Genomic DNA, 16,538 nt, shown 5'->3' with positions numbered 1-16,538 from the left:
GAGCATGGTAGTGCCCGCTCATCACTAGTTACCAGTACCGAGCAACCGAGCATGGTAGTGCCCGCTCATCACTAGTTACCAGTACTGAGCACCCGAGCATGGTAGTGCCCGCTCATCACTAGTTACCAGTACTGAGCACCTGAGCATGGTAGTGTCCGCTCATCACTAGTTACCAGTACTGAGCATTCGAGCATGATAGTGCCCACTCATCACTAGTTACCAGTACTGAGCACCTGAGCATGGTAGTGCCCGCTCATCAATAGTTACCAGTACTGAGCACCTGAGCATGGTAGTGCCCACTCATCACTAGTTACCAGTACTGAGCACCTGAGCATGGTACTGCCCGCTCATCACTAGTTACCAGTACCGAGCACCTGAGCATGGTAGTGCCCGCTCATCACTAGTTAAGAGTACTGAGCACCTGAGCATGGTAGTGCCCACTCATCACTAGTTACCAGTACTGAGCACCTGAGCATGGTAGTGCCCGCTCATCACTAGTTACCAGTACTGAGCACCCGAGCATGGTAGTGCCCACTCATCACTAGTTACCAGTACTGAGCACCCGAGCATGGTAGTGTCCGCTCATCACTAGTTACCAGTACTGAGCACCCGAGCATGGTAGTGCCTGCTCATCACTAGTTACCAGTACCGAGCACCTGAGCATGGTAGTGCCCGCTCATCACTAGTTAAGAGTACTGAGCACCTGAGCATGGTAGTGCCCACTCATCACTAGTTACCAGTACTGAGCACCCGAGCATGGTAGTGCCCACTCATCACTAGTTACCAGTACTGAGCACCCGAGCATGGTAGTGCCCGCTCATCACTAGTTACCAGTACTGAGCACCCGAGCATGGTAGTGCCCGCTCATCACTAGTTACCAGTACTGAGCACCCGAGCATGGTAGTGCCCGCTCATCACTAGTTACCAGTACTCAGCACCCGAGCATGGTAGTGCCCGCTCATCACTAGTTACTAGTACTGTGCACCTGAGCATGGTAGTGCCCGCTCATCACTAGATACCAGTACTGAGCACCCGAGCATGGTAGTGCCCGCTCATCACTAGTTACCAGTACTGAGCACCCGAGCATGGTAGTGCCCGCTCATCACTAGTTACCAGTACTGAGCACCTGAGCATGGTAGTGCCCACTCATCACTAGTTACCAGTACTCAGCACCCGAGCATGGTAGTGCCCACTCATCACTAGTTACCAGTACTGAGCACCCGAGCATGGTAGTGCCCGCTCATCACTAGTTACCAGTACTGAGCACCTGAGTATGGTAGTGCCCGCTCATCACTAGTTACCAGTACTGAGCACCTGAGCATGGTAGTGCCCGCTCATCACTAGTTACCAGTACTGAGCACCTGAGCATGGTAGTGCCCGCTCATCACTAGTTACCAGTACGGAGCACCCGAGCATGGTAGTGCCCACTCATCACTAGTTACCAGTACTCAGCACCCGAGCATGGTAGTGCCCGCTCATCACTAGTTACCAGTACTGAGCACCTGAGCATGGTAGTACCCGCTCATCACTAGTTACCAGTACTGAGTACCCGAGCATGGTAGTGCCCACTCATCACTAGTTACCAGTACTGAGCACCCGAGCATGGTAGTGCCCGCTCATCACTAGTTACCAGTACTGAGCACCCGAGCATGGTACTTGGTACATGGCATGAGTACTTTGGTCCATTTTCTGGTCACATTTTACCTTTCTTGCTCTTCATACTATTACTCATTCTTGGCAGAGCACTCGGATAAAAAATATGTATATGGTAGAAGAAATGTGTGTAGGTATCTGGGAACGTGGGGCCGTGCTGCGCCGCACTCCATGACCTAGATATATCGGTGCACAGCAGAGAAGTGGGGCAGCGAGGCTCAGATACCCGGACTTTATATATCATCGAAACAAGCAAAAAGCCCAGCACGGCAGCGAGACACGAGAACAGCGGCAGTTAGAAGGCAGCCGGCAGCATACCCATCTATCACAGCACTAGTAATGGCCGCCTTACAGAGCGAGGAGAAAGACGACAACGGAAAACTGTCAGCAATCAGGAGCCGACCGAACATCCATCCTCAGCCGAATCCAACCGTTTACACTGTGCCGCTGCCGAATGCTAAAGTGGGCTGGAACCAGACGGCGATGCTGTCAGTCAGTTGATGTGTTGAGCTGATAGTGACAGTCGCCATTAAACAAGCTGGGCATAAATCATTGAATAAAACAAAACATTACAACAACACAGCACCAGGTACATATTGTTCACGGGAAACACAAACTGCTCACCCTGGCTAGTGAGAAGGCTGGTGAGAGCACTAGTCTCACCACTGCAATAATCCAACAGAAGGGAAGGGAGACAGACGGGTAAAATAGACAATAAGGAAAACACTTCACACAACTCTAATGCAGCTAACACCACAGCTGCGATTGTCACGAATCTTCAGCTTCTTCCAGAGACTGGCTCCTTCCAAAGTGGAGCTTAGATATGAGAATCTATAACCAGCATCAGATGTGAAGACTCGTGACTATTTATAGTGAAGGGGAGTGATCACAAAGAGCTGCACCTGAGATTTTATTCTCCAAAGGATAGCCAAATAGGAAAGAGTCCTTAACCCCTACAGCACCAAAGGAAAGCAGGCCTGTGCACAATGAGGCGCTGTAACATTCTAGTGTCACACTCACTAGAGATCCCCCTAGAATAGGTCACACTCATGACAGTACCCCCACTTTTACAAAGGGCCTCTGCACCCTCAGGACCAGGCTTGACTAGATGAGATGCATGGAATGAACGCACTGATCTACTGGCGTTCACTTCAGATGCCGGTGCCCATGTCCTTTCTTCTAGGCCATAACCCTTCAGTGCACCAAGTATTGGAGAGAACTGCGAACAAGGCGAGAATCCACGACTGCCACCCTAAACTCTAAGCTCCCATCAACAATAACTGGAGACTGTGATCTCTCTATAGACGTGACATACTTCTTGATCAATGACCTATGGAAAATGTATATTTTAAGTGCTGGAGGTAGCTCAAGCCAAAAGGCCACAGGGTTAATGACGGTGATCACCTTGTAAGGACCGATGAACCTAGGACCCAGTTTCCAAGATGGAACCTTCAACTTGATATTCCTATTGGACAACCATACACATTCATACACACACAGGTCCGGACCTGACGGATCATTTTTTGTCAGCCATGCGTTTGAACCTATCCCCCGTAGTCCTAAGGTTATTCAGTACTCCATGACAAATAGAAAAGCGTGCCGAGGAAAATCGTTCCTCCCCTTGAAGACCCTTTTCTACTGAATGCACAGACCTGAGAGTGGAACCCGTAGGCACCACAAAAATAAGGGTGACTTGCCAGTGGATTCCTTGAGACAAACTAAGCCAAGAGTTAGGTAAGAGGACTAATTTTCCTGGTTGGACGGTCAAGTATGTGGGGTCTTAGAACATGCACAGACATTACAGGTTGACACAAAATCCACTACGTCCAGATGCAACTTAGGCCACCAAAACCAACGAGAAAAGAGGTCAAAATGTCCCATTGCCAAATGGTGTCCCGCTAGGACCGAGTTATGATGCTCCTTTCAAATTTTTTAGGCGCAACTGTTTTAGGCGCAACAAATAATTTCCCTGAGGGGCAAGAAGCAGGGGCTTCCCCCTGAACCCTCAGCACCTCACCCTCAAGCTCAGAACATGCAGCAGAGACAACCACCATCTCCTGTAAAAAAGATAGTCATCTGCACTACTACCTTCCCCAGGAAAACTCGAGGACAAAGTGTCAGCTTTCACATATTCACCCCGGGACGATAGGTGGCCACAAAGTTAAACCTAGTAAAAAAAAAAAAATAAGGACCACCTAGCTTGTCTGTAATTAAGAGGCTTGGCAGTCTCGAGGTACAGAAGATTTTCATGATCGGTAATCAAGGCGACAGGATGAACTGTCCCCTCACCTCAAATACCAGTTTAATGGCCAATATCGTAGCTCCTTTAGGCCGTCGACAACTTTTTTGAGAAAAATGCACATGGATGCCACTTACTAGGAGATGGTCCTTGAAATAACACAGCCCCAACCCCCACCTCGGACGCATCAACCTCAACTATAAATGGTTGAGAGATATCGAGTTGGACGAGCACTGGTGCCATCACAAAGCATCTCTTCAAGGAAGAGAAAGCCTGGTGGGTGAGGTCCGATCACCTCAAAAAGTCCGTACCTTTGTTAGTCATATCCACAAAGGGTTTGACAACTGACAAGAAGTTCCGCATGAACTTCCTATAATAAGTAACAAACCCCAGAAAGTGTTGTAGTGCTTTAAGATTTTCGCGAGGATTCCCACTTCAGAACAGCATGGACCTTATGTGGATCCATCCGGAAACCAGCAGATGACACCGAGGACCCTAAAAATTGTTCCTCCTGCACGGCAAACACACATTTCCAGTTTGTCATACAGTTTATTATCACATAATGTAACACCCGCCGTGTACCTAATGTGTTGAGGTAAATCAAAACATCATCAAGATATACCACCACAAACGTACCCACCAGGTGACGGAAAATGTCATCGACAAAGTGTTGGAAGACGGCGGGGGCATTCCTCAGTCCAAAAGGCATGACCAGGTTTTCATAATGCCATTGATCCCCTTCTCTGATCCTAATCAGATTTTAGGTCCCCCTGAGATCCAACTTGGAGAAACACTTAGCACAAACCATCTGATGAAATAAATCAGGAGAAGAGGAGGGTCGGATAGGTCCTTCCACAAGGCCCTTCGCGATACAACCTTTCATGGTTTGCCTCTCTGGGCCAGAAAGATTATACAACCTAGTTTTCGGAGGTTTTGCCCAGGGAAGCAAGTTTACAGGACAATCATAAGCACAGTGGACATGAAAACCTTGGCAGATTTCTGAGGATACCAAAAAAATATAATTAGACAAAAAAAAGAGGGTACAACCTTGGTGGAGACTGAAGAGAGCCGTATTCAGGCAATTATTCCTGCAGAACTCACTCCATCTCACTATCGCTCTGGACTGCCCGTCCACCACTGGATTATGCGTAACCAACCGGCGAAGACCTAATACAATAGGAGTAGGGAGACCCTCCAAGACATAAGGAGTAGGGAGACCCTCCAAGACATAAGAGGGAAGGAGCTCCTTGTAAGGAGCCCCTATGAGTAGGTTTATATTATGCACCACTGGCATAACACTTCTCTGACCAAGAGGGGCCAAGTCAATAGCAAATAAGGAGATGGATTTAACCAGCGTAATACAGGAGAGGCCATGAGTCTGTACAAACCGAGAATTCACCATACTCGATCCTGCCCCACTATCGAAAATGACAGATATAATCTCAGTTTTGGTACCCATGACAACCTCAACCGGTAGAATAAACTGAGAAGAACATGCGGAGGATATACAGCATATATGCACAGGTTGAAATTCTCCACACCACCTGGGGTCAGAAGTTTTCCGACTATTTCCTTAGATTACGACGTGATGGACAGACCCCAATATAATGCCGCCTATGACCACAGAAGAAAGCCTCCTATGACCTCTGTCTTACGGTGAAACGCAAGGGACCCAGACTGAGAGGAAGCCCCTCCTAACTGTATAGGTTCCTCAGAGCTCATGGGAAGAACTTCAGCCTTAGGAAGCACTACGGGGGGCAGAGTCATCATAGGTCTATCTCTTAGGCCAGAGTCACACTTGCGAGTACCTCGCGTGTAACTTGCGAGTAACTCGCGCGAGTCTCTCATTGAATCATCCGGCACGGACTCGCACTCTCCTGACAGGAGCGGGTGGGTTGCATCTATGTCTATGCAGCTGAGATGCTCCTGTCCTGAGAGTGTGAGTCCATGCCGGATGATTCAATGAGAGATTCGGCCGAGTTACACGTGAGGCACTCACAAGTGTGACTCTGGCCTTAGGCGTCTATCGATACATATGACCACATCCATGGTGGCCTCTAATGTCTCAGAAGTTTCATATAACACCAAAGCGTCTTTGAGCCTTTCTGACAGACCCTGCCAAAAATGACTCCTAAGGGCCGGGTTATTCCACCTGGTGTCAGTGGCCCATCTGGGAATTCAGAACAGAATTCCTCTGCCGGCCGGTCTCCCTGCTGGAGCTTGCATAGCTGAGGCTCAGCAAGGGAGACCCGGTCAGGGTCACTATACACGAGGCCTAGGGCCGCAACAAAACTCATCGACTGACCGAAGCAACAGAGTCGGACAGAAGAGAAAAAGGCCCAAGATTGAGAGTCTCCCTGGAGAAGAGAGATCACAATCCCCACCTGTTGTTCCTTACTCCCCTAAGATAAAGCTTGAGGCTTCACGGAACACAAAAAACATATCCGGGAGCGCCACCTTGGGTTCAGGTATAATATAGCTCGATGCCAGACCCGCGGCCCTCTGTTGTAGCTGCAAAACCCTGGATCGCAGGTCTGCCATATCAAGGGAAAAGCTCTGCACCAGTTCTACAAGGGTCTCCACAGGATCCATTAAAGGTCTGGGGGAAAAAAAAAAAAAAGTGGGTCAGTGATAATGTCACGCTGTGACTAACAGAGTTCCGCCAGGAAAAAGGAATCCCCTTGGTGAGCGCTACAACAAACAGGGTATACTGGAAACACGATCCAACGGTGCTAGGGAGAGGGGAGTGGGGTCACTTACTACACTTACTTGAGGCTGATCCCTGCACTCCCTATCGTCCCTATACAAGACCTGCCCACTATCGCCGATCAGATGCCAAGGCCCTCGCTTCCCCAGAACTAACCCTGGCTAGTGAGAAGGCCGGTGAGAGCACTAGTCTCACCACGGCTATAATGCAACACAGCTGAAGGAAGACAGAGAATAGACCCAAGAGAAAAACATTCCAAGCAACTCCAATGCAGCTAACAGCACAGCTGCAATTGTCACGAAACTTCAGCTTCTACCAGTGAGTGGTCCCTTCCAAAGTGGACAGCTTGAATATGAGAATCTATAACCGACATCAGATGTTAAGATATGTGACTATTTATAGCAAAAGGGAGTGATCACAAAGAGCTGCACCTGAGATTAAGGCTCCAAAGGATACTCAGATAGGAAAGAATCCTTAACCCCTACAGCACCAAAGGAAAGCAAATACGGTCGCAGACTGGGCGTTGATTCCCCCCCCCCCCAGAGCAGGGCACACCCATGACAGAAGGCCACTAAATCCGAATAAGAGGTTTATAGTATCCAATACTGGTATAAAGTGATATGACATGATGACATCAGCAATGGTGAGCTACAGCAGTGATATCACGAGATGACATCACCACTGGTCCACTCTAATAGAAGAATTATGAGTCACCATGACATCACTGTTGATGGGTGAACCCGCAGATATCTAAATCAGATTTAAAAAATAAAACACGGTTTCGGGTCCGAGATCGATCCCGGATTTGTGCCAGAACGCAGATCCCCAAAAAAGTCTATGGAGACCTGAATCAGGCGCTGATAAATGGTGGTAGAAGGAATAGTGGGATTAGAGCAAGCGCGTCATACTTAGTCTCCCGCGTGGCCATAACACTACTTCTGGGGGAGCTCATTACCCTCATGCATATGCACAGAGTTTAATGAGGTCACCAGTTAACCTGCAGTCAAAGCTGGGGTACCGTGGGAACCTCCAGCTGTGACCGCAAATAACCTGAGTGACATCATTGCTTCGGCTCAGTCTCTGCCTGAAGCTCTCAGCGTGTGTTCATGCTCTGTGCCTTCAGTATGTAGCAGAATCGTTGTTGCACCTCGTGTGTGCTACGTCGGACCTGGTTGTTTGGGGGGTTAATAAAGCGGTAAAAGAGGGAGTTTTAAGCATGGAGTTGGAGATGTCCGTATACAACACATGACACACACGATCAGATCAATGGGCGTCTGACGCACTACCAAAAACACCATAAAATGGGTAACACACCGGGGATACGATGCAACAGAGGTCCCTGCCCCTAGGGAGGGGGGGCACCGCCTACACTCACCTCATGAGGACTCCTGAGCTCACTAGCGTCCCTATACAGGCTCTTTCAACCTGTCGGTGAGCAGGATACCTGGGTCCTTCAGCTGGCCCTAAACTCACCCGGTCTGGTGAGTAGGCCGACGAGTACACTAACCTCACCAATAAATTAATAAACAAGGAGGGAAAGGAAAGACAGACGGGGGAATAAAACATGCCAGTAACCCCCGTTAACGAGAGGCCTCCGGACACTCAAGACTGGCAACTTCATCCACCTCAAATGTGAACAGGCCCCTCCGGTTACCAGTTGGAGACACAACACACTTCCGAAGCACGGACCTGTGCACTGTGTCATGGGTGTAAAGAGCGGAGCTCTAGCCGTACGGCCATAGAGTTGAGAATGTGAATAACTCTAAAGGAAGAGAGAATAATTCCGGCACACTAGTTGTTTCCAATGAGTATATAGGAGTAAATACGCAGAAAAATTGATAGTAGTTCCTTTTCATTTATTGGTGAAAAAAATAAAAAAAAAATATCGTGAAAAGGTGCTGTACAAGTAATGTCCGCCAGTAAACGACGTTTCGGCCTGATAGGCCTTCTTCAGGTCAGACAGGCTAGTTTCAGTAGGTAATATGTAGAGTACATGTGTGCGTGATCAACCGTATATAGTCACACAGTCACAAGGATGAAATAGTTCCAGTGTACAGGACGGGTATTAGTAGAAATAATCTGTATAGAGAGGGGATCGGTCAAATCCAGTGGTCAGTTGGATGCTTCTATACTGTGACTAGAAGTTGAAGACGTGAGGAAAGATCTTCGCGATTGATAGAGATGATCTCAGATGGTGTATGCAGGTTGCGCACAGTCTGGTGTGACGTGGAAGATGTGGGTTTCCAAATATGTATTGCTGTGTTGAGGGGTACGGGGGGTATACCACATAAGCGGAGAGTATCCTAAGCCTAAGGATCCTAAATCTCTGGATCCTCGCAGGACGTACAGGACGCTCGGTGGGCCCCACCGCTGCACCACAGGCACCTGCATTAGCCTGATAATCTCTGGATCCTCGCAGGACGTACAGGACGCTCGGTGCGCCCCACCGCTGCACCACAGGCACCTGCATTAGCCTGATAATCTCTGGATCCTCGCAGGACGTACAGGACGCTCGGTGGGCCCCACCGCTGCACCACAGGCACCTGCATTAGCCTGATAATCTCTGGATCCTCGCAGGACGTACAGGACGCTCGGTGCGCCCCACCGCTGCACCACAGGCACCTGCATTAGCCTGATAATCTCTGGATCCTCGTAGGACGTACAGGACGCTCGGTGCGCCCCACCGCTGCACCACAGGCACCTGCATTAGCCTGATAATCTCTGGATCCTTACAGGACGTACGGGACGCTCGGTGCGCCCCACCGCTGCACCACAGGCACCTGCATTAGCCTGATAATCTCTGGATCCTCGCAGAACGTACAGGACGCTCGGTGGGCCCCACCGCTGCACCACAGGCACCTGCATTAGCCTGATAATCTCTGGATCCTCACAGGACGTACGGGACGCTCGGTGGGCCCCACCGCTGCACCACAGGCACCTGCATTAGCCTGATAATCTCTGGATCCTCGCAGAACGTACAGGACGCTCGGTGGGCCCCACCGCTGCACCACAGGCACCTGCATTAGCCTGATAATCTCTGGATCCTCACAGGACGTACGGGACGCTCGGTGGGCCCCACCGCTGCACCACAGGCACCTGCATTAGCCTGATAATCTCTGGATTTCCTGCCAAACATTATCCATGGACCGCTCTCCCAGGTTAACCCCTTGAAGCCACAGCCATCCAGAGATTTACATCAGCCTACCCCGTACGCATCAGCCTGCTTGGGACAGTTCCCTGCTGATTTAGCACACTCCTTGTGCTCCTTAATAGAGTCATCCAGAGACTCCTATCCACCTACTAACCTGCTTATCAGTAGGCTTAGGATACTCTCCGCTTATGTGGTATACCCCCCGTATCCCTCAACACAGCCATACATCTATGGAAACCCACATCTTCCGCGTCACACCAGACTGTGTGCAACCTGCATACACCATCTGAGATCATCTCTATCAATCGCGAAGATCTTTCCTCACGTCTTCAACTTCTAGTCACGGTATAGAAGCATCCAACTGACCACTGGATTTGACCGATCCCCTCTCTATACAGTTTATTTCTACTAATACCCGTCCTGTACACTGGAACTATTTCATCCTTGTGACTGTGTGACTATATACGCACACATGTACTCTACATATTACCTACTGAAACTAGCCTGTCCGACCTGAGGAAGGCCTATCAGGCCGAAACGTCGTTTACTGGCGGACATTACTTGTACAGCACCTTTTCATGATTTTTTTTATTTTTTTTTTTTCACCAATAAATGAAAAGGAACCACTATCAATTTTTCTGCGTATTTACTCCTATATACTCATTGGAAACAACTAGTGTGCCGGAGTTATTCTCTCTTTATTTACGTCTTTTTTCTCCTGGCGCCTAAGTAGGGAGATGCGAGGTCTTTTCTCGACAAATAACTCTAAAGGGGCTGATGAACATCGAGCTGAGAGCCCAAGACGCACACGTCCACCTGGTGTCCTTAGTGGAGGCCCACACACAGTCATTCTTACACAGGTCCGGACCTGGACGTTTATTTCCACACATACCAAAAATAATAGAGGGAAAACTTTGGACCGAACTGACAGCCAGGGAATCTGACACCTTACGCCCAGTACCGCGCGCTTAGTGGGAACACCCCGGGTCACGATGCAACGGAGGTCCCTGCTGTGACGGAGAAGGATGATGAGGAACCTCCTGCACTCACCTCATGATGACTCCTGGGCTCCCCGGTGTCCCTATACAGGTTCTCTCCACCTGTTGGTGAGCAGATACCTGCGTCCCTCAGCTGGCCCTAAACTTGCCCATCCCTAATCATCACTGGTCTGTCCTAATAGCCCTCCAGTGACATCACACTATGACATCATTACTAGCCTGCCCATACTGACCAATGAGGTCACACCTCAAGCCCTGACGAGATCTCAGGTATCCCACTATGACCAACACGGGTAAGCGGCATCCATCAGACCACGGCAGTGTGTACGGCCTACACCGGTCCGATGAGGCCGGCAGTGACATCAGGCCATTACATCATCACACACCACTATGCAGTGACATCACACCATGACATCATCACTGGCCCATCCTAACCGAGTGATGGAGGCGCTGCTGGAGGGAGAGTCACACTGGCGCACTCTAACAGAAGACAATGAGGCTTTCATTGGAGAGGAACGGCCATGAGTTTGGAGACGGCAGCGGCCTCTTCATCAGGAACCATCCGGTGACATCACACAGTGACATCATCACGTCAGTGACCTAATACAGTAGGTAAAACACCACAAGTACCACCACGCCCCGCAGCCCCCTCTCCACCCAATAATTGCTGGATTCCAGTAAAGACAGAAACCTAATTATTGTAACAGATATGGGGACCCCCTCCGGACGGGAGCGGCCCCCGAGCCAGAGATTCATTATACAGAGGGGTCTTCACAACAACCTCCCCCCAAAGACAGGAGGGTTATCCATCATTCAGAGCTGTGTGTGTGACTGGCCCCAGAGCCCCCCACTCCCAGCAGCTCGGGGGTCCCCTGCGGAGATGCTGGGGCCTCCCTTTGTCAGATATGTATGTGCTGATATCTGCGGAGGAGTCTTCAGCTGCATGCTGGGCCTCATCCAACGCTGGCTGCACATGTCCCCTCCCGAACAGCTGCTCCCCGGGACCACCGCATCCCCCACTCAGAATGTCACCCACCCCCCACCATAACACCGGCCTCACACAACCTGTCACCGCCAGCACAGGGCACCGTAATGCAGAGCCGCCAACCAGTGACATCTGCAGGTGTCACCGCCGGGGACCGGAAACACCGCACACCACACACACGGGGGACCGGAAACACCGCACACCGGGGACCGGAAACACCGCACACCACAACACACACTGGGGACTGGAAACACCGCACACAACACAGGGGGACCAGAAAAAAAAAAAACCTCACCGGGGATTGGAAACTCCAGGCACCACACACACACACACACACATCGGGGACCGGAAACACCAGGGACCAGACATACCATACAACACACACTGGGACAGAAAAAGAAAAAAAAACACACAGCGGGGACCAGAAATATCACACATTGGAATACAAACACACACACACTGGAGACTGCAAAACACACAACAGAAAACACCAGGGACTGTAAAGATCACACACACACACACACATACACACACACACACACACACACACACACCGGGGACCGGAAACACCAGGGACCAGACATACCATACAACACACACTGGGACAGGAAAGAAAAAAAAACACACAGCGGGGACCAGAAATATCACACACTGGAATACAAACACACACACACTGGAGACTGCAAAACACACAACAGAAAACACCAAGGACTGTAAAACACAGACACTCCGGGGACCATAAAGATCACACACACACACACACACACCGGCAACAACACCGCTGACCAGTAACACCGGGGACCAGGGCCGAGAGTCTATCACATCACGTGTCTGATAGCTTGTGTGTAATCTGGGTACTAGTGATACTACAGGGGGAGGTAACCAGGATCAGAGAGTGCTGCTCTGGAGTATAATACAGGATGTAACTCAGGATCAGTAATGTAATGTACAGTACAGACCAAAGGTTTGGACACACATTCTCATTCAAAGAGTTTTCTTTATTTTCATGACTCTGAAAACTGTAGATTCACATTGAAGGCATCAAAACTATGAATAACACATGTGGAATGAAATACATAACAAAAAAGTGTGACACAACTGATAATCTGTCTTATATTCTAGGTTCTTCACAGTCGCCGCCTTTTGCTTTGATTACTGCTTTGCACACTCTTGGCATTCTCTTGATGAGCTTCAAGAGGTAGTCACCGGAAATGGTCTTCCACAGTCTTGAAGGAGTTCCCAGAGATGCTTAGCACTTGTTGGCCCTTTTGCCTTCACTCTGCGGTCCAGCTCACCCCAAACCATCTCGATTGGGTTCAGGTCCGGTGACTGTGGAGGCCAGGTCATCTGGTGTAGCACCCCATCACTCTCCTTCTTAGTCACATAGCCCTTACACAGCCTGGAGGTGTGTTTGGGGTCATTATTCTGTTTAAAAATAAATGATGGTCCAACTAAACGCAAACCGGATGGAATAGCACGCCGCTGCAAGATGCTGTGGTAGCCATGCTGGTTCTGTATGCCTTCAGGTCTGAATAAATCCCCAACAGTGTCCCCAGCAAAGCCCCCCCCACACCATCACACCTCCTCCTTTATGCTTCACGGTGGGAACCAGCCATGTAGAGTCCATCCGGTCACCTTTTCTACAAAGACACGGTGGTTGGATCCAAAGATCTCAAATTTGGACTCATCAGACCAAAGCACAGATTTCCACTGGTCTAATGTCCATTCCTTGTGTTCTTTACCCAAACAAGTCTCTTCTGCTTGTTGCCTGTCCTTAGCAGTGGATTCCTAGCAGCTATTTTACCATGAAGGCTGCTGCGCAAAGTCTACTCTTAACAGTTGTTCTAGAGATTAGAAGGTGTGTCCAAACTTTTGGTCTGTACTGTATGTACACAGTGACTGCACCAGCAGAATAGTGAGTGCAGCTCTGAAATATAATACAGGAGGTAACTCAGGATCAGTAATGTATGTACACAGTGACTGCACCAGCAGAATAGTGAGTGCAGCTCTGGAGTATAATACAGGAGGTAACTCAGGATCAGTAATGTAATGTATGTACACAGTGACTGCACCAGCAGAATAGTGAGTGCAGCTCTGGAGTATAATACAGGAAGTAACTCAGGATCAGTAATGTAATGTATGTACACAGTGACTGCACCAGCAGAATAGTGAGTGCAGCTCTGGAGAATAATACAGGAGGTAACTCAGGATCAGTAATGTAATGTATGTACACAGTGACTGCACCAGCAGAATAGTGAGTGCAGCTCTGGAGTATAATACAGGAGGTAACTCAGGATCAGTAATGTAATGTATGTACACAGTGACTGCACCAGCAGAATAGTGAGTGCAGCTCAGGAGTATAATACAGGAGGTAACTCAGGATCAGTAATGTAATGTATGTACACAGTGACTGCACCAGCAGAATAGTGAGTGCAGCTCTGGAGTATAATACAGGAGGTAACTCAGGATCAGTAATGTAATGTATGTACACAGTGACTGCCCCAGCAGAATAGTGAGTGCAGCTCTGGAGTATAATACAGGAGGTAACTCAGGATCAGTAATGTATGTACACAGTGACTGCACCAGCAGAATAGTGAGTGCAGCTCTGGAGTATAATACAGGAGGTAACTCAGGATCAGTAATGTAATGTATGTACACAGTGACTGCACCAGCAGAATAGTGAGTGCAGCTCTGGAGTATAATACAGGAGGTAACTCAGGATCAGTAATGTAATGTATGTGCACAGTGACTGCACCAGCAGAATAGTGAGTGCAGCTCTGGAGTATAATACAGGAGGTAACTCAGGATCAGTAATGTAATGTATGTACACAGTGACTGCACCAGCAGAATAGTGAGTGCAGCTCTGGAGTATAATACAGGCGGTAACTCAGGATCAGTAATGTAGTGTATGTACACAGTGACTGCACCAGCAGAATAGTGAGTGCAGCTCTGGAGTATAATACAGGAGGTAACTCAGGATCAGTAATGTAGTGTATGTACACAGTGACTGCCCCAGCAGAATAGTGAGTGCAGCTCTGGAGTATAATACAGCCTATGGGGTGCAGTAATGGGGTGATGTGGGTCTGGGAGTGATGTATGGATTGGGGGAGGCCGTGTGTCCCTGTGGGTGCAGCTGCTCTGCTGTGCGCCGCTGTATGCGCTGCTGCAGGCCCCGGGCCCGTGTTCCCGGTCACTCACCTGCTCGGGGCTCCGGGCTGCGGCTCTGGCAGGGATGCTCGGGTTGGGCTCCTCTCCGTGCGCCTCTCACAGCAGCTTGCAATACTGGAGACACAGGAGGGCGGGACCTCAGGGCCAACTGGCATCTAGCGCGCCAATCAGTAAGCGGTAAATCTGACAGTCAGGTTAGGCTGCCCGCACACGACACACGTGATTGGTTAAGACTCGCTGTAGTTTTCTCTCTTTCTGCTCCGTGTATTTTCCTCCTTTTCTGAACCTCATGTCCCAGCATGCCTTGCGGCGGGCGGCTACCGTGACTGGGAGGGCGCAGTTGTGTTCTCTGGAGAAGGCTATGGATTGCCTGATGGTTACCATGGAGACCGGTGTACCTGACAATGCGGCCTCCCGCCTGACGGAGGCGCCTCACACGAGGGCCGTATACGGCAGACGGTAGAAAGGGACATATACACCTATATAATGTGCGAGTCCGAACCTGCAATGTGTTCTTGTGAGGCGGGGAGCGGCGCCGGGGTGGCTGGTAGGTCTGTGGTAACTGATTATGTCATCCTCGGAGCGGCTCCTCGGGGGCGGGGCAGGGAGAAATGAAGAGGGCCCAGCTCTGCGCCTCGGAGCCCCGCACCTCCAGCGTCATTAGGAGGTTACTGACATTTTTTATAACTGTGAGAATATTTACATCAAATTAAAATAAGGCCCACTATGAGGAGCCCCCACCAACATGAGGAGCCCCCACCACCATGAGGAGCCCCCACCACCATGAGGAGCCCCCACCACCATGAGGAGCCCCCACCACCATGAGGCGACTACCCCCACTGTGAGGCGACACCCCCCACTGTGAGGAGCCCCCACCACCATGAGGAGCCCCCACCACCATGAGGAGCCCCCACCACCATGAGGCGACACCCCCCACTGTGAGGAGCCCCCACCACCATGAGGAGCCCCCACCACCATGAGGCGACACCCCCCACTGTGAGGAGCCCCCACCACTATGAGGAGCCCCCACCACTATGAGGCGACACACCCCACTATGAGGAGCCCCCACCACTATGAGGCGACACCCCCCACTATGAGGAGCCCCCACCACCATGAGGCGACACCCCCCACTATGAGGAGCCCCCACCACCATGAGGCGACACCCCCCACTATGAGGAGCCCCCACCACCATGAGGCGACACCCCCCACTATGAGGAGCCCCCACCACCATGAGGAGCCCCCACCACCATAAGGCGACACCCCCCACTGTGAGGAGCCCCCACCACCATGAGGAGCCCCCACCACCATGAGGAACCCCCACCACCATGAGGCGACACCCCCCACTTTGAGGAGCGCCCACCACTATGAGGCGACACCCCCCACTATGAGGAGCCCCCACCACTATGAGGCGACACCCCCCACTATGAGGAGCCCCCACCACTATGAGGCGACACCCCCCACTATGAGGAGCCCCCACCACTATGAGGCGACACCCCCCACTATGAGGAGCCCCCACCACCATGAGGTGACACCCCCCACTATGAGGAGCCCCCACCACTATGAGGAGCCCCCACCACCATGAGGAGCCCCACTAGAGACCCCCACATGAGGAGCCCCACCACCATGAGGAGCCCCAC

At 50.5% G+C, this 16,538-nt stretch overlaps 1 protein-coding gene across 1 annotated transcript in view; it reads right to left on the bottom strand.

Moving 5' to 3' along the window:
• The window catches only part of DPYSL5 (dihydropyrimidinase like 5), a 132,156-nt gene extending 117,123 nt beyond the window's left edge, over positions 1–15,033 (bottom strand). Inside the window, exon 1 of the mRNA XM_075341335.1 lies at positions 14,932–15,033. The gene's annotated coding sequence lies outside the window, so the exon portion shown is untranslated. The remainder of the gene's footprint in view (positions 1–14,931) is intronic.
• Positions 15,034–16,538: the final 1,505 nt, after the last annotated feature.

Source organism: Anomaloglossus baeobatrachus, chromosome 3 (genome assembly GCF_048569485.1).
Source record: "Anomaloglossus baeobatrachus isolate aAnoBae1 chromosome 3, aAnoBae1.hap1, whole genome shotgun sequence".
NCBI classification, from domain to species: Eukaryota; Metazoa; Chordata; class Amphibia; order Anura; family Aromobatidae; genus Anomaloglossus; species Anomaloglossus baeobatrachus.
This window is presented reverse-complemented; position numbering and strand designations above follow the sequence as displayed.